At 38.4% G+C, this 14308-nt stretch overlaps 1 long non-coding RNA gene across 1 annotated transcript in view; it reads left to right on the top strand.

Annotated features, from left to right (window-relative positions):
• The first annotated feature begins 6206 nt into the window (after positions 1 to 6206).
• LOC123284215 (uncharacterized) overlaps positions 6207 to 14308 on the top strand; it is a 73981-nt gene continuing 65879 nt past the window's right edge. Inside the window, exons 1-2 of the long non-coding RNA XR_011501936.1 lie at positions 6207 to 6326; positions 10231 to 10352. This is a non-coding gene — a long non-coding RNA (uncharacterized lncRNA). The remainder of the gene's footprint in view (positions 6327 to 10230; positions 10353 to 14308) is intronic.

Genomic DNA, 14308 nt, shown 5'->3' with positions numbered 1-14308 from the left:
AATGGATAAAGAAATTGTGGTAAATCTATATAATGGAATATTATTCAGTCTTAAAGAAAAAAGAAATCCTGCCATTTTCAACCATGTGGACGAGATTTACCTCATCTCTAGTTGTGGGAGGGTTGAGGGAGGATAAGAAGCGTCACACTCTCTTGGCTACAGCAATTGGTCCAGGGCTGGGAAACAAGAAACAAGTCAAACAAACCAGGATCCCAAACTGGTGTTTGTTCAGAGTTCTCTTCCCCTATGACTTGAATGAGGGTGGATATAGCCTCAGGCAGCTCTCTCGGGTAGGACCTACTTGAGAATGGGAGCGATACCACAGAAGCAGATTGGAGAAATGTAGGGTAAGAAACTAGGTCCTGGCACAGTGTTTGAACCTTGATCAAGCCTTGTCTGAAGCCAGTTCTATCCCTGAATTGTTCGGTTATATTGTCAATCATTCCCTATCCTGCTCAAGACTGATTGCTTTAATTTTTCATTTCTGTATCTGTAACATAAGGAGTCCTTCTGACACAGTGAGCATATGTGTGTGGTGTGTGTTTTTGTGTGGGTGTGTCTAACAAAACTGCTCCTTTCCTGAATATGAAGTTTATATCCTGCTTTCTCTTTCAATCAACATTATATCATGAATAATTTCTGGTGCCACTAAATAATCCTTAAAAACACGACTTTAAGGGTGTATAATATTGCGCAGAATAATGTGCCATCTTTTATTGAAATAGATTTTACTGTTGAGTATTTAGGTGGCCTCACAAGCTTTCAAATATTGGTGTCCATTTCCTCAACCTCTGTCTACAATATTATATAATTCACTTGTCCAAAACGGCCTTCTTCTTGTTTCTGTCTGCTCTTATGAGCCCTGTGCTTTTTCACAGGCCTGAGATAAATCTATCATTTTCTATCCATCAAGTAATCCTCGTTTGCTTACAGTTTTCTTCAAGTGTCACTTTCTGCGAGAAGCCTAACCTTAAAAAATATGACTTGAAACCACTCATTACAGTGTCACTGACAGATGATCAGTCTTTGCCAAATCAACCAAAGAAAACGACTTCTTACTTCAAAGGGAGAAAAGTATACATATCTGGTGAAAACATTCTTCTTGTGTTTCCTCGCGGGGCTGGTGCGTGGTAGGTATTCCCTCAATATAAGACAACGGGGAGTCTGTGATTGCTTATTCTAACTCCTAGGTTGATGACTTCCTCCTTCTAAACTCTCACCATTAGCCCGTTTCTCAAGATCCCTTATTAACTCCAGAGGCAGTTTATTGAAAGTAACAGAGGACCATGGCATCAATTCATTCTCCTCGCAGAGCAGACGCAGAAGACTCCAGAAACCAACTCAGAGCCCTGGAATGTTGCAAATTGGTGCTGTTTCCTTTACAGCCAGAGGTTTCGACTGAAAGATTTGCAGCAGTGGATGGGGTGGGCTGCTTTATTTTGGCAGGTGGCTGCACAGCGTTGGGATAGACGAAGCTCATCATCTGTGCTGCATTTCCTTGCTTTTTACCTTACAAGTTTAGCTCCAGAGGAAGGCAACTGCCGTCCTTGGTCCCCGTGAAGCCCTTTCCTCTCTTCATCATGTTTTTAATTTTCATGTAGACTGCTAAACGTCCTTTTAGTATTTGAATCATTCATCCCTTTCTAACTGTGTCTAGTTTCTGATTTGTAAAATGGAGATAAAATGCTTCACAGAATGTTTGTGGAAACCAAACGACACAACGCATGTGTAAATGCTTAGAACCGGTGAAACGTTAAAATTTTGTGTTAACTTAGGGAACGGAAATCTATAATGGTTCAGAAGGGTTTTTAAAATTTGTCCTTTATTAAGGCAAAATGATCTAGAATGGACAAATTCATAAAGTGGAATAAAAACTATATTTTATTAAATAATTAGCAAGATTAATTTTAAATGCTGCAAACTACAAATACTCCAGTATAAGTGTGGTTCCACTCTACTGTCCCTCTTATTTAGGTGTAAACTGAATGAAATCTCTGTATTGACCAGGTCACATTCTTGATTTATCAAAGGGGTGAATGATCCTCTTCTTGGAACCTATTTTTGGTGGTGGTGTAACATTGTCACTTGCTTGGATGAGTGCCCTCTCAACTTCTTTGTCACAATTATTTAACGTTCCTCACCTGACTTTCTGAAGAGGTTTCCCTTCTTAGATAATACGCCTAGCAAACCGCCTACGGCTGCTTTCAGGACTTTCCTGCTCCCTGCTCTAGCTCTGGCTAGTTCCACTAAGAGGTAAGCTTGATGAAGGCAGGGCCCTCACTAGTTGGTTTCTTGTGGGATCTCAGTACTTAGAACAGTGCCTGGCACCTAGTAGGTCCTTAGTAAACATTGTTAAAGATTGAATGAATGATTATAGTTGTAATAATAGCAATCGCATCAATGAGTATATTAGTTTTAGCTTTCTATTGCTGCTGTAACAAATTACCACACACTTGATGGCTTAAAAGAGTATAAATCCATAATCTTATGGTTCTGTAGACCAGAAGTCCACAAAGGGGCTCCGTGGGCTAAAGTCAAGGTGCTGGCAGACTGTGTTCCTTTCTGGAACCTCTGGGGAGGAATCCATTTCCTTGCTCAATCAAGTTGTGGTCAGATTTCCGTTCCTTGCATTTATAGGATTGAGGGCCCCATTTCCTTGCTGGCTTTTAGCCAAGGGAAGTCTCAGCTTCTAGAGGCTGCCTGCAATTTTTGGCTCATGGCCCCTTCCTCCATCTTTAGCCAGCAATGGCAATTTGAGTCTGTCTCATGCTTAAAATCTTTCCTTGTTTTTCTGTCGGTGCATCTCTCCGACCTCCTTTTCTGTCGTCCTCTTCTGCTATTAAGTGCCCATGTGATTATATGGGGCCTATCCAGATAACTCAGGACAACATTCTTATTTTAAGGTTGGCTATTTAGTCACCTTGATTCTCTCTGCAACTTCAATTACCTTTTTTTTTTTTCCTGAGGAAGATTTGCCCTGAGTTAACATCTGTGACCCACATTCCTTTATTTTGTATGTGAACTGCCACCACAGTGTGGTCACTGATGAATGGTGTAGGTCCGTGCCCAGGAACCAAACCTGGGCTGCCGAAGCAGAGCACACCAAACTTAACCACTAGGCCACCAGGGCTGGCCCTGTAATTGCCTTTTCTCATGTAACATAACATAGTCACAGGTTCTGGGGGTTAGGATGTGGATCTTTGGGCATCATTATTCATTCCACTACACTGGATTAAGAACTTTTTACTATTATCCCATTTAATATTTGTAACTATTCTATAATGGAAATCATTATTTTTTTATTTGATAGATGATAAAATAAAGGACCAGAGAGTTAAATAACTTGTTCAAGATTATAAAATTAGTAAATGGTAGGCCAGGATTCCAAAATAGTCTATCTGAGTTAATAGCATACATATGAACCTCTACCTAGTCATGTGGTATTCATATGATTATAATGGCAATAATTGCTCTTAGAGTTGTTCAGTGCACAGTATACATAACTGTACATGGTAGTTCTGACTACTGATATATACTGTCTCTGATTTTCCCAGTGTTGTGGTGGTGGAAGTGATGATATCCCTCTTTATTTTCTGGAGGAAAAGAGGAACTCCAGGCTGAAACTAACATGAAAAGTCCTCATTTCCTAAAAGACATTAAACTCCATCATTGACAAACATTCTTTTGTGTGGCTTTATATTTTACTGTTTTACCAAATCATAACAGCTATTATTTAGGTTATACTTGCTGGTAATACAGCACAGTACTCTAGTCAATGGTTCAGTCATAATTTGGGTGCGTTCTTTCTGTGGGACTTTCCTAATTGACCTGTAAAGCAGCTCTAACTGTAGTAGGGGTGTCTCTGGCTTTAAACGTTGTTTTTTCCATGGTAAAATATCCAGTAATTAACTGAGTAGATGTGAAATCCTAATGCAAGCAGTTTCAGACTCGTAACACACTTACAGATGGACAGCTCTTCTTTAAAACCTGCTGAATTAGCTAGGTAGCAACTGAGTACTACGGAGAAATACCGTTCCTATTCATTTTCCCTCCTACCCACTCCTTTCTTCCTCTTTGAGTTGTGTTCAGGAATTCCTCTTCAAGTTCCCTGTTACCAGAATAGGCCATCAATGAGAAATTGTATGACATTTCAGAAACAGTAGTGATTAGCACCAATCAGCCAGAGAGCAGGAACATTCCAGGGCACAATACGGGAGCCTCCCCCCCCCACCCAAGATGTTAGTTCAGCTCTACATTGCAACAATGAGGGAATCAAGGCTGCTTTTCTTTCTTTGCACCCAAGGCCCCGGTGGGCCAGCTCCTTAGATTGGACTGTGCTGCATTTGGGAGGAGTCAGTGGACCCAGGGATGCAAGAGCGAGGGGGAGAGGAGGCATGGGGATCGAAGACGTCACCTACTCCCATGTGGAGGGAGAATGGACAACATTTACTACAACAGTCATCTGCAAGTTGGGGGTGCTTATCCAAGGATTGTGCACGATAATACCACGGAATATGGGAAGAAAGCATAAGAACTTCTAATTGTATTTATTTTTTAAAATATCATATCTTAAAAAATATTTCTGATTTTTTGGTGCATATAGATATACTAGGGGTTCATTATTATAGAAGCAAGGAATCAAGAAAAGTTTGGAAATGACTGTACTCCAGCTTGGTTTTCAGTTCCTCTTCACCAGTTTCTAAGATATATTTCAATGAAGCAGAGGTTTTCTACTTTGTTTCTTTGAGTCCTAGCATGGGATCACCACAAGAACAGAGAGGGTGGGTCTCGTTACTCATACTTGTTCAATTAAACAGCTTCTCGCTTCTTTCTTTTGTATATTGTGCTTTTACATAAGATTTATTTTAATAGATGAGTGACACTGATTAAAAAATGTTTATTTAGCACATTGAACAGAGAAGTATGCTAAATTATCAGCAAGTTTAGCCCAAATATAAGCATATTAATATAAGACAATCACAGAATGCATCCATTAATGAGGCAGAGGTTTGCTTTAGTTGAGGATGTAGAAAGCTGGAAAGAATACCACTTCCAACCTCACATCACAATGAGAAAAAGCCAGATAAACTGCAAACTTAGAACTTTTCTGGAAGCCAGAAAACTCTGTAACTGAGGTTACAGACTAATCAGGCAATCTGAAATCTAAAGAGGCACACCTTCCCAACCCCCCAGGAAAGAGAGGATGTCAGAGCTGGCTTACCTGTGGTTGGCAAGGCATGGAAAGGAGATGCAAGTGGGTAAGAAGAAATCAGTTCAAATTTTGATGAATTTCTAAAGGTTGAGTGTGGGCTAGCCTAGACACAAGGGCAGTTCACATTCATTGGCAGACTCTTTTTCTTGAACTTTTTCTGGATGCTCCTGAGAAGGATTGGGGGCACGGCAGGGTACCAGAGAGAGACTTTCTTGGTGGTGCAGGTTTGGTGGAGGGCATCGGTCATTACTGTGGGAAAAGACATGAAGCCCTTGACCTTGTTTGGACCCTTCTCTCAAAGGGAAAAAATGCCTTAAGCCACTGGGGACCGGGCAGCAAACCTCTATGTTTGACTGACTTTAGCCTCGTTCACAACTGGATCACCATCAAGGAATTTTAGCGTGATATTATCTATTTTTTTAAAAAAAAGTCATAAGAATCTATAGGAAAATTAACAAAAAATAAACTTCTATTCCTGTAACAAAAATTATCCTGTAGGACATTACTAAGTCTTTATAAATTACTTTTTAAAACTTAATGGTAATTTCAACAAGGAAAAAATCTAACAGGAAAAAAATTAAGATTTTCAGAGGAAATTTAGAAAAGAAGATTAATAAGAGAAAACTTACCCTAAGAGATTTTAAAATACACAGTTACAGGAGCTAATGCAATTTAATGTTGACACAAAAGTAGACATCAAAATCAGGAAGTCCAAGAGTAAATCTACATATATATTGGAATTCACTGTTTGATGAAGTTGACATTCAAATCAGTCAGGAAGGCTGAAATGGCAAATTAGAGAAAGGAGATGACAGTTAAAATAAGGGGACAGATACCTACTATAGAGGCTTTTATTTTACATGGTATCCAAACTCATAGCCCAACCCGTGTGATTATTTTGACCTCGTTCCTGGCTCAGTTCTGAGAGTGCAAACAAATACTAGGTTGGCCAAGGGAAGATAAATAGCAAAGTTCTGTTCCCATAGTTTACCTGATTTCCACTAGAATATAAATTGTGTAGAGTGTAGACTCTGAAACATAAGCTCCGTAGAGGCAGGGAAAATGTTGGTCTTGTTAGTCATTGTGCGCCTAACTTAGTAGGAACTCAATACTGGTGAGTACTGAATAAATGCCTGGAAATGGTCTGTCTTTTCTCCACTAAGTAGTAGGCCTTACTTTGTGTTTCTTTGTTTCTTTGCGTTTTCAAATTGACTACATTTTCATTAGCAGAGGTCTGATTACTTGCCTTCCATTGTATTTTACTCTTTTCAGTCTATTTGGTCAGTTCCCTAAAGCTGGACAACAGACCAGTGTTATTTGTGATAGACTTTTCACTTGTCTATGATCAAAAGAGGGGAGAGACTATTCTTCACTTATTTTTTCATGTTGGTAAAATGTTGCCAAATATCTTTTTTGGGGAAGGATTGATATATTTTACTTGAAATTATATCCTTTATATTTTTGTTATCAAAATCATGGTGGTAATAGATAGCAATTATTTTTTAAACTCTGACTTAAACATTTGGTTAAATGTTGACCGTTATATATAAATCCCAGTTGAAAAGAGAATTGTCCTTGAAATGTAACTGCTGACAGAGTGATTAAAAGCTCAGAGTCTTGAGTCAGAAAGCCTTTGGTTCTTGTCCTGATTCTGCCACTTACTAGTTAAATGACATCGTGTCTCAGTTAAACTCCTTCAACTTCTCTTTTAAAGTGAGAATGATAATAGTATTTAGAATAGCACTTTGGTTCAAGAGAAGGAGGAAACAGTGTTGTTTGCCTCTGGAAACATTCTTGTGTTAGACCATAAGCTCCTTTAAAGGCAGCAGCCATGTCTCTCTGTTCAGCATTATATTATCAGCACTTCCTAAGTTGCTAAATACATATGTGATTTGTTCCCTCTTTTAATTCTGTCAATTTTTGCTTTATACATCTTGAAGATATGTTATTAGATATATACAAATTTAGGCTTGTTATAATTTCTTATTCAGTTGATCACTTAATCATTTTGAAATTCTCTCCTTTTCCTCTAGTAATACATCTTGCTTTACATCAACTGTGTCATACACAGCCATGACATTTTGGTCAATGAAGGACCACATATACAATGGTGGTCCCATAAGATTAGTATCATATAGCCTAGGTGTATAGTAGGCTATACCATCTAGGTTTGTGTGAGAACACTCTATGACATTCACACAATGACAAAATTGCCTAATGACACATTTCTCAGAACACGTCCCCATTGTTAAGTTAACATTGTTAAGACAACTGACTATAATAGCACAGCACACCAGGTTTCTTTGTGCTGGATTTTGCATGGCATATCTTTATCCATGATTTTACCTGCAAACTTTCTGTATTAGAGTAAAAGTGTGCCTTCTATTAATAGCATATGATTGGGGCTTATTTTTATACAGTCTTCTGTCTAGATTGTTTAGTCCATTGTCCAGCTAATGTGATTATTAATAGAGTGGAGCACATGTCTCCACTTTGCTATTTGTTTTGTTAGTCCCATCTCTTCTGTTTTCCTTCATTCCTTCTTTCTTCTCTACTTTTGGATTAATAAAATTTTCCATTATCCCATTTTTATTTCCCTATTGGCTGTTTAGTTATAGATTTTTAAAAAATCTTTTGTTGGTTATCCTAAGTATAAAAATATGCATTCTTGACTTACTATAGCCTACATTAAATTAGTACTTCATCAGTTCCTGAAGAATGGAAGATCATTTCCTTACTTCGACTCCATTCACTCCCCTCTTGCCCATTGTGTCATCACATGTTTTACTTCTATCATGTGGTATGGCCTGTACACAAGATTATTATTGCTTTTATTTGAAACTGTCCTTATGTGTATGTGTGTGTGATATACATGTTTTATTTTTCAGAAATACTCATACCTTTTTTAGTGTTCTTTGTTCCTTCCTGCAGTCTCATGCATCCAACTGGAATAATTTTCCTCCAGCCTGAAAAACTTCTGAAGGATGTTTTCACTGGGTATGGAATTCTAGGTTGGCAGCTTTTGGGTTTTTTTTTCTTTCCACAGCTTCAAGATGTCATTCTCTTTTCTTCTGGACTCCCTGGTTTCTGGTGAAAAGTCAGCTGTCAGTCTTATTATTGTTCCTTTAAAGGTTGTGTGTTTTTTTCTATGGCTGTTTTTAAAATTTTCTCTTTGTTCTTGGCTTTCAACAATTTGACTATGAGGTGCCTAGGTGTGCTTTTCTTTGTATTTATCCTGTTTGGGGTTTTGATAAAACTCTTGATCTCAATCTCTGGGTTGATGTTTTTCACTAAGTTTGGAAAATTCTTGGATATTATCTTTTCAAATAATGCTTCTGCTCCATTTTATCCTTCTCCATTTTTGTCTCCTTCTGAGATTCTAGTTACATGTAAATTCACCATTTTCACTAGATACCAAGTCTCTTTTTATACTCAGCTCTATTTTTCCCAATCTTTTCTTTCTATGTTTCAGTTTGGGTATTTTCTATTGATCTATCTTTTGATGCAATTATACCATCTTCCATAGGTCAGTCTGCTGTTAATCAAGGACTTCTTATTTTCAGATATCATATTTTGTAGTTCTAGGGTGCCAATCTGATCCTTTGTAATAAATCCCAATTTCTGTCATTATTCTCCATCTTTTTATCAGTTTTGCCCCTCTTTCTCTTTAATTTCTTTGATTTTTGGAACTGATTATTTTAAAGCCCTCGTGAGCTAACTCCCATATCTGAATCATTTAAAGATCTTCTACCATTATGTTTTATTTCATTGATTATCAGTTATACTTATTAGGCTCTCTACAAATCTAGTAATTTTTAATTGTATGACAAACATCATGTGTAGGTATTTTTAGAACCTCTAGATGATATCTTCTACCAATAAGTTTTCCATGTTAGGAAGAGAGTGTTAGGGACTCATTGTCTCATTCCAACCTACATTACACTGAGTTGGAACTGGATAGCAGGTACATATGACTCAGTTTGAATCCGTTTACCCCTCTTTCTCAGGCATGTGCATCTAAGTCTTTTTATTGAAAGCCTAGCAGGTCTCCATCACTTTGACCTTGAAACACTATGAGACATTCAGTCTGCACTTCAGAGGTCTGAGACTTTGGTCTTTGGCCTCCTGCTTTCCACTGCTTCCAAACTGGGCAAACATATTGAGGAGGAGTCCAGCTGTGTGTTTGAGGCAGGTTGCAAATTCAAGTGGTACTTTGTCTCTTAAACACCATCGTACTACAGGAGATTTCAGTTTGCTTTATAAAAGCTTCCTAGTTCCAGAATTCAGCAAATATGCTGTGGGAAAAACTAACCATGTGTTAGGATGTCTGAAATTTCCAATTGTCCCGCCAACCCCACACGACCACTAAAAGCTTTGTTGATTTCTCATTCTCCCAGTGAAGTCCCTCTGTGTGGGCCAAACCCAGTCATCAGCCCATGTCTAGAATTGGCAAATCTTCCACAGAAAATAGTCAGTGACAGACTGCTCATCTTAGAAGGGCTTTCCTTTCTATGGATTATTTAATTCTCCTTGATTTCTCAACTTTCCAAGGACTTTTAAAATAAGCCTGTCTTTTTTTGAACTGTAGCTGGCTTATGAAAGTTATTGTTGTAGAAATAGTGGTCCTCATCACCTACTATTTCCTACTTGGAACCAGAAGACTAAATAAATATGTTTGAATGAATGAATGAATTTCTCAAAAGGTTGCTGTGAGAAATGCAATGCTATAATACATGCAAATTATATAGCATAATAACATTTATTGATATATTAAATTTATGTTAGTTATTGTTATGATTGACTTATGGTCTTCAACTTTCCAATATGTTGGTCCTAATTTTCATTTTGAGTATAGACACATTTTTCTCCTTAGGCCTATAAGATCATTTAACTCTGCTTATATCTTGTGTTTTATGGGTCAGAGTAATTTTGTAACATTGCCTAAACTTTGCATAATTTGGAAATGTCTTACTTTCTTAAATCTTCTTTTATCTTTTTCTCTTTGCACCTTGCCATAGAGTTAAGATCGTATCTGCCATGATGTGGTCCCCACACAGGATGGTGGGTCACGTATCACAGTGGTTATGGCAACATTTTCTGCATGGAAATCTTTGGCAAAGCTGGTAAATGAAAGGACCTGGTATGTGGCTCTGTTTATTTTTTAGGAGTAAACATACTTTAGAAACATTGAATCTATTGCAGCACTGGATGCAGTCTGAGAGAACAGAAGTGAGGTCAAGCTCTTGACTTGTGGGACATGGTGAAGCCAAGAATTCAAGGGAATAGAACTCAACGTCAGTATTCACGCAGCATTAAAATATTCTTGGTGTACTACCTATGCTGATTATCTTTTGGTTCTGTGACTAGCTTGCCATAGTAATAGAAGGTTTTTGATTAGCCTGATATCTTTAAAGACTCTTTTCCTCCCAAGCGTCAAAAACAAATAAGAAAAACAAACAAGTAAAAGCCAGGAGATCAATGACTGCATTACTCCTGCTCTCGGTTGGCCTTGTTGCTACATTTTCAATAGCATACAGAAGTTGCAGGCTGCTTATAGTCAGGAATTAGCTATCTGTGATAATTATTTCAAATTATTTAGTGTTATGTTAGGCTTCTTATGAAACCAGCAAACAGTTAGCCATTGATGATTAAGCAGCTAGGAAGTAAAGGTTTTTTTCCTTTTTGCAATTACTGATTATAGCTTTTAGCCGTTTACCCACCCACTGTTAACTGTGCTCTTTAGGCAATATTTTGACTCCCACTAGGTTACTATAGATAATGTTTCCCTGGAGCCTGGGTCACCATGATAGTGGATACATGAGCTGTTTTTCAGGAATTAGATCCCCCTTGTCCACTTCATGCCTGTTGAGACCACCAACTCATCACCTGGGCCCTTGCAGATGTCTGATAGGTGACTTTTTGATGTCAAGAGGCTAAAAACTCACCCTCTGATTGTGTTTTTGCTGACATTTTGTGAACACGTGTCCTATGAAGACACATGAAGTCTGACTATGCTTGCACGGATCATCAATTACTTCATCTCTCCTCACCTCCAATCATCTATCTCATTTCAGACCACCTTGCCCCCACCCCATAAATATTCCTGAGTCCATATTTTTGGGGAAGTGGGTTTGAAACTCATGCTCTTGCTTCCTCCCATGGCTGCCTTGTGATTAAAACCCTCTCTCTGCTGTAATCTCGTCATCTCAGTGTTTGGATTTCCAGGTGAAAATGAACCTGGCATGATAACGCTTACCCCTTTGGTTGTCAGTAGGGTAGAACAATGACAACATTAAGGAAGTGAGCGAGGGTTTGCTTTCTATCATCTTCAACATTGGATGTGATATGAAAATCTCACTGCACTTTAATTTCTTTCTATGTAAAAGTGGTTTAATACGGCATTCCTACTCTGTAATATGTCACCATCATTTATGAGCATTTGTCTCATACACTGTGCTTTCAACACACTTTATAATCACTAATTGTCCATTCCACACAACACTCCTATGAAATAGGTGAGATGAATTATCTCCACTTTATAGACATGCCAATTGAGACACTAAGAGATTTAGAGACATGCCTAAAGACATACAGCAAGGCAGAATAGAAAAACAAGTCAGAACCCATGAGTTCTTGATGCTCGGTCCCTGCAAGACACTAAGTATTTTATGTACATTTTAAGATCCTGAAACAAAAGAACTTTCTTACGAATGCAATGGCAGAGCAATGCCAGAAAGTTGAGAGGAGGTGGCATCATGTCTGTACTTGGATTTTAAATCTGACTGCACTTCAAGGCAAATGCAAGCTGCAAGTTTTTCATTAAAATATGATTTTGAAAGATTGCATTGATTTTTAAAATGTGCATTGCACTTCTTCTGAATTTTAACATTATCATCTGTAGGTCACAGTAGCCCAACCAGGAAGGAGAATGGAGGGCCTTCACAATTTCGGGTTCAGTGATTAGTATAGAATGTCTCCAACTCAAACTCCAGTTTTGATTTTCCCAAGAAAAAGTCTGTTATGACTGGTCACCCATTCAAGGGAAAAGCCAGAAACCCATTTACTCATTAACAAATGTGCCAGGCCCAGTGCTGGGTCCTAGAGAAACAATTCTTAAGTCAAGGACAGTTAAAAACAAAGAAAATAATGTTCAGAGTGTTTGAAACAATTCATGTTGTGTAAGCACATTAGCTACTTGGCCTATAATCAGTGGTTTCCTTACTTGTTGCATATGCCATGCCCGTTCTGGCCTCAATGTGGCAAAGAATCCTGTGATTAACTGGCTACAGGAAAAGCAGCAACAGCAACCAACCTAATTTTAAACCCTTTAAATGGCAGCTCAACATTGAAGCACAACAAATACAACTGATCAGAGGGTTTTTCATTAACCACTCTTGATGGGAGGAAATGGTAACTCTTAAGAAAGAATAGAAACCTCTTTGGGCCTAAAGCAGTTTTTCTGCCGTAGATCCCAAGGCTGGGAGGGATGACCACACGGGAGGAGGACGAGCAATTCAAAGCAGGACTTTCTGTGGAAGTGAATCATGCTCAAAGTAACAAGTATTTTTTTCTGCTTTATTGTGTGGGTGCCCTTGCACCAAATAGCAGAGGAGAATGAGTGAGCAAAGAGATGGGGCTGGGAGTCAAGGCAGTTGTCCAAGATGGTGCCAATGAGTGACTTGGAGGAACTTCAGAAAGGGTAATATTATGGCTGGGTTTTCTGACTAACTTCCTCAATTCAATTTTGCTAAGAGTCATCATTGGTGATTTTGTACTTGCATCCAAAAGAATGTGAAAAACAATTACAAAATAAGCCAGTTACCCCCTTTCCTTTCTTTTTCCGAGTAATAATAGCTTTCTATCTTTTGATGTACTGATTTAATAAAAAATTCCTTTTTATAACTCATGTTTTGCTGCTGGCAGCAATTGATTGCATGAAAGACCAAATCTATTCAAACATATACACACAGGCTCAAATACAGAAGTTTTGAAACATTCGGTCATTCTAATGTTATGAAGAATTTTACCTACTTCTTCTTAGCTGCACTGAACACTCAAATTGTTTCTTTTATGTCTTGAAACAACCTGTAAGGAAATATGGTTTAGAGAATTGGTGGATTGGGCTAACCTGTATTTCTTGCTACCTTCTCCTATTCAGTCCCTGCCCTGAACTAACACCAGCCCAGAGGTTTACACTGAACATTTAATCACCTGTAGGTTTCCTCATTCCTTTCAGAAACCTCCCCCACCCCCCCCCCCCAAAAAAAAGAAGAAGAAGAAGACAATTTGGCCAAAGAGCAATAGCCTTTATGCTGTTAGTCTACTGGAGCTGGCCAATGCTCTTAGTCTTAGGAGAGAGTTGTTAAACACCTTCTTCTCCTCTATGGGGGGATAGGGCAGGGGAGTGGAGCTAAGCCTCCCATTTGGTCATCTTCTCCAGGCATCTTGTGGGAAATTTCTATCCTCTAGAGCCAATTAGCTATAACCTATTGGTTCATCTCATGGTCTTCTTCTCTGCCTTACGAAGATCTAAGGATCCAACACTCATTGTTTTCCACTTGACTTTTCTAAGTGGTAAGACTGTCTGGCTAACCCCTTCCTCCATCAGACACCTGGGAAAGGGGTCCCTGACTTTTGCCTAAAAGCTGCAGTAGGTTATCACAGCCATACCTGGACTTTCTTTCTGATGGATGGTGCGACATCCATAGATCAGAATTCATTGTAGATGTTAAAGTTTTGCTGTATAATCATATCTATTGACATAGTAGTGGTTCATGATGTGTTAAATGGAAAAGGTAGATTACAAAACAGTATATATATAGTTTGATTTCATTTTACAACCGTATATGCATTTAAAAAAACCTGGAAGCATGTACAACACTGCATCAGTGGGAAATTTTCAAGAAATAGATTTTGCCTTCCCTTTTCTATTACCATTTTTTAATTTTAATTTTTTATGAGGAAGATTGACCCTGAGGTAACATCTGTTGCCAATTTTCCCCTTTTCGCTTGAGGAAGATTATTGCTGAGCTAGCATCTGTGCCAGTCTTCCTCTATTGTGTATGTGGGATGCCACCACAGCATGGCTTGATGAGA

The sequence above is a fragment of the Equus asinus genome, chromosome 3 (assembly GCF_041296235.1).
Source record: "Equus asinus isolate D_3611 breed Donkey chromosome 3, EquAss-T2T_v2, whole genome shotgun sequence".
NCBI classification, from domain to species: Eukaryota; Metazoa; Chordata; class Mammalia; order Perissodactyla; family Equidae; genus Equus; species Equus asinus.
The sequence above is the reverse complement of the archived record's forward strand: the minus strand, read 5'-3'. Positions and strand labels throughout refer to the sequence as shown.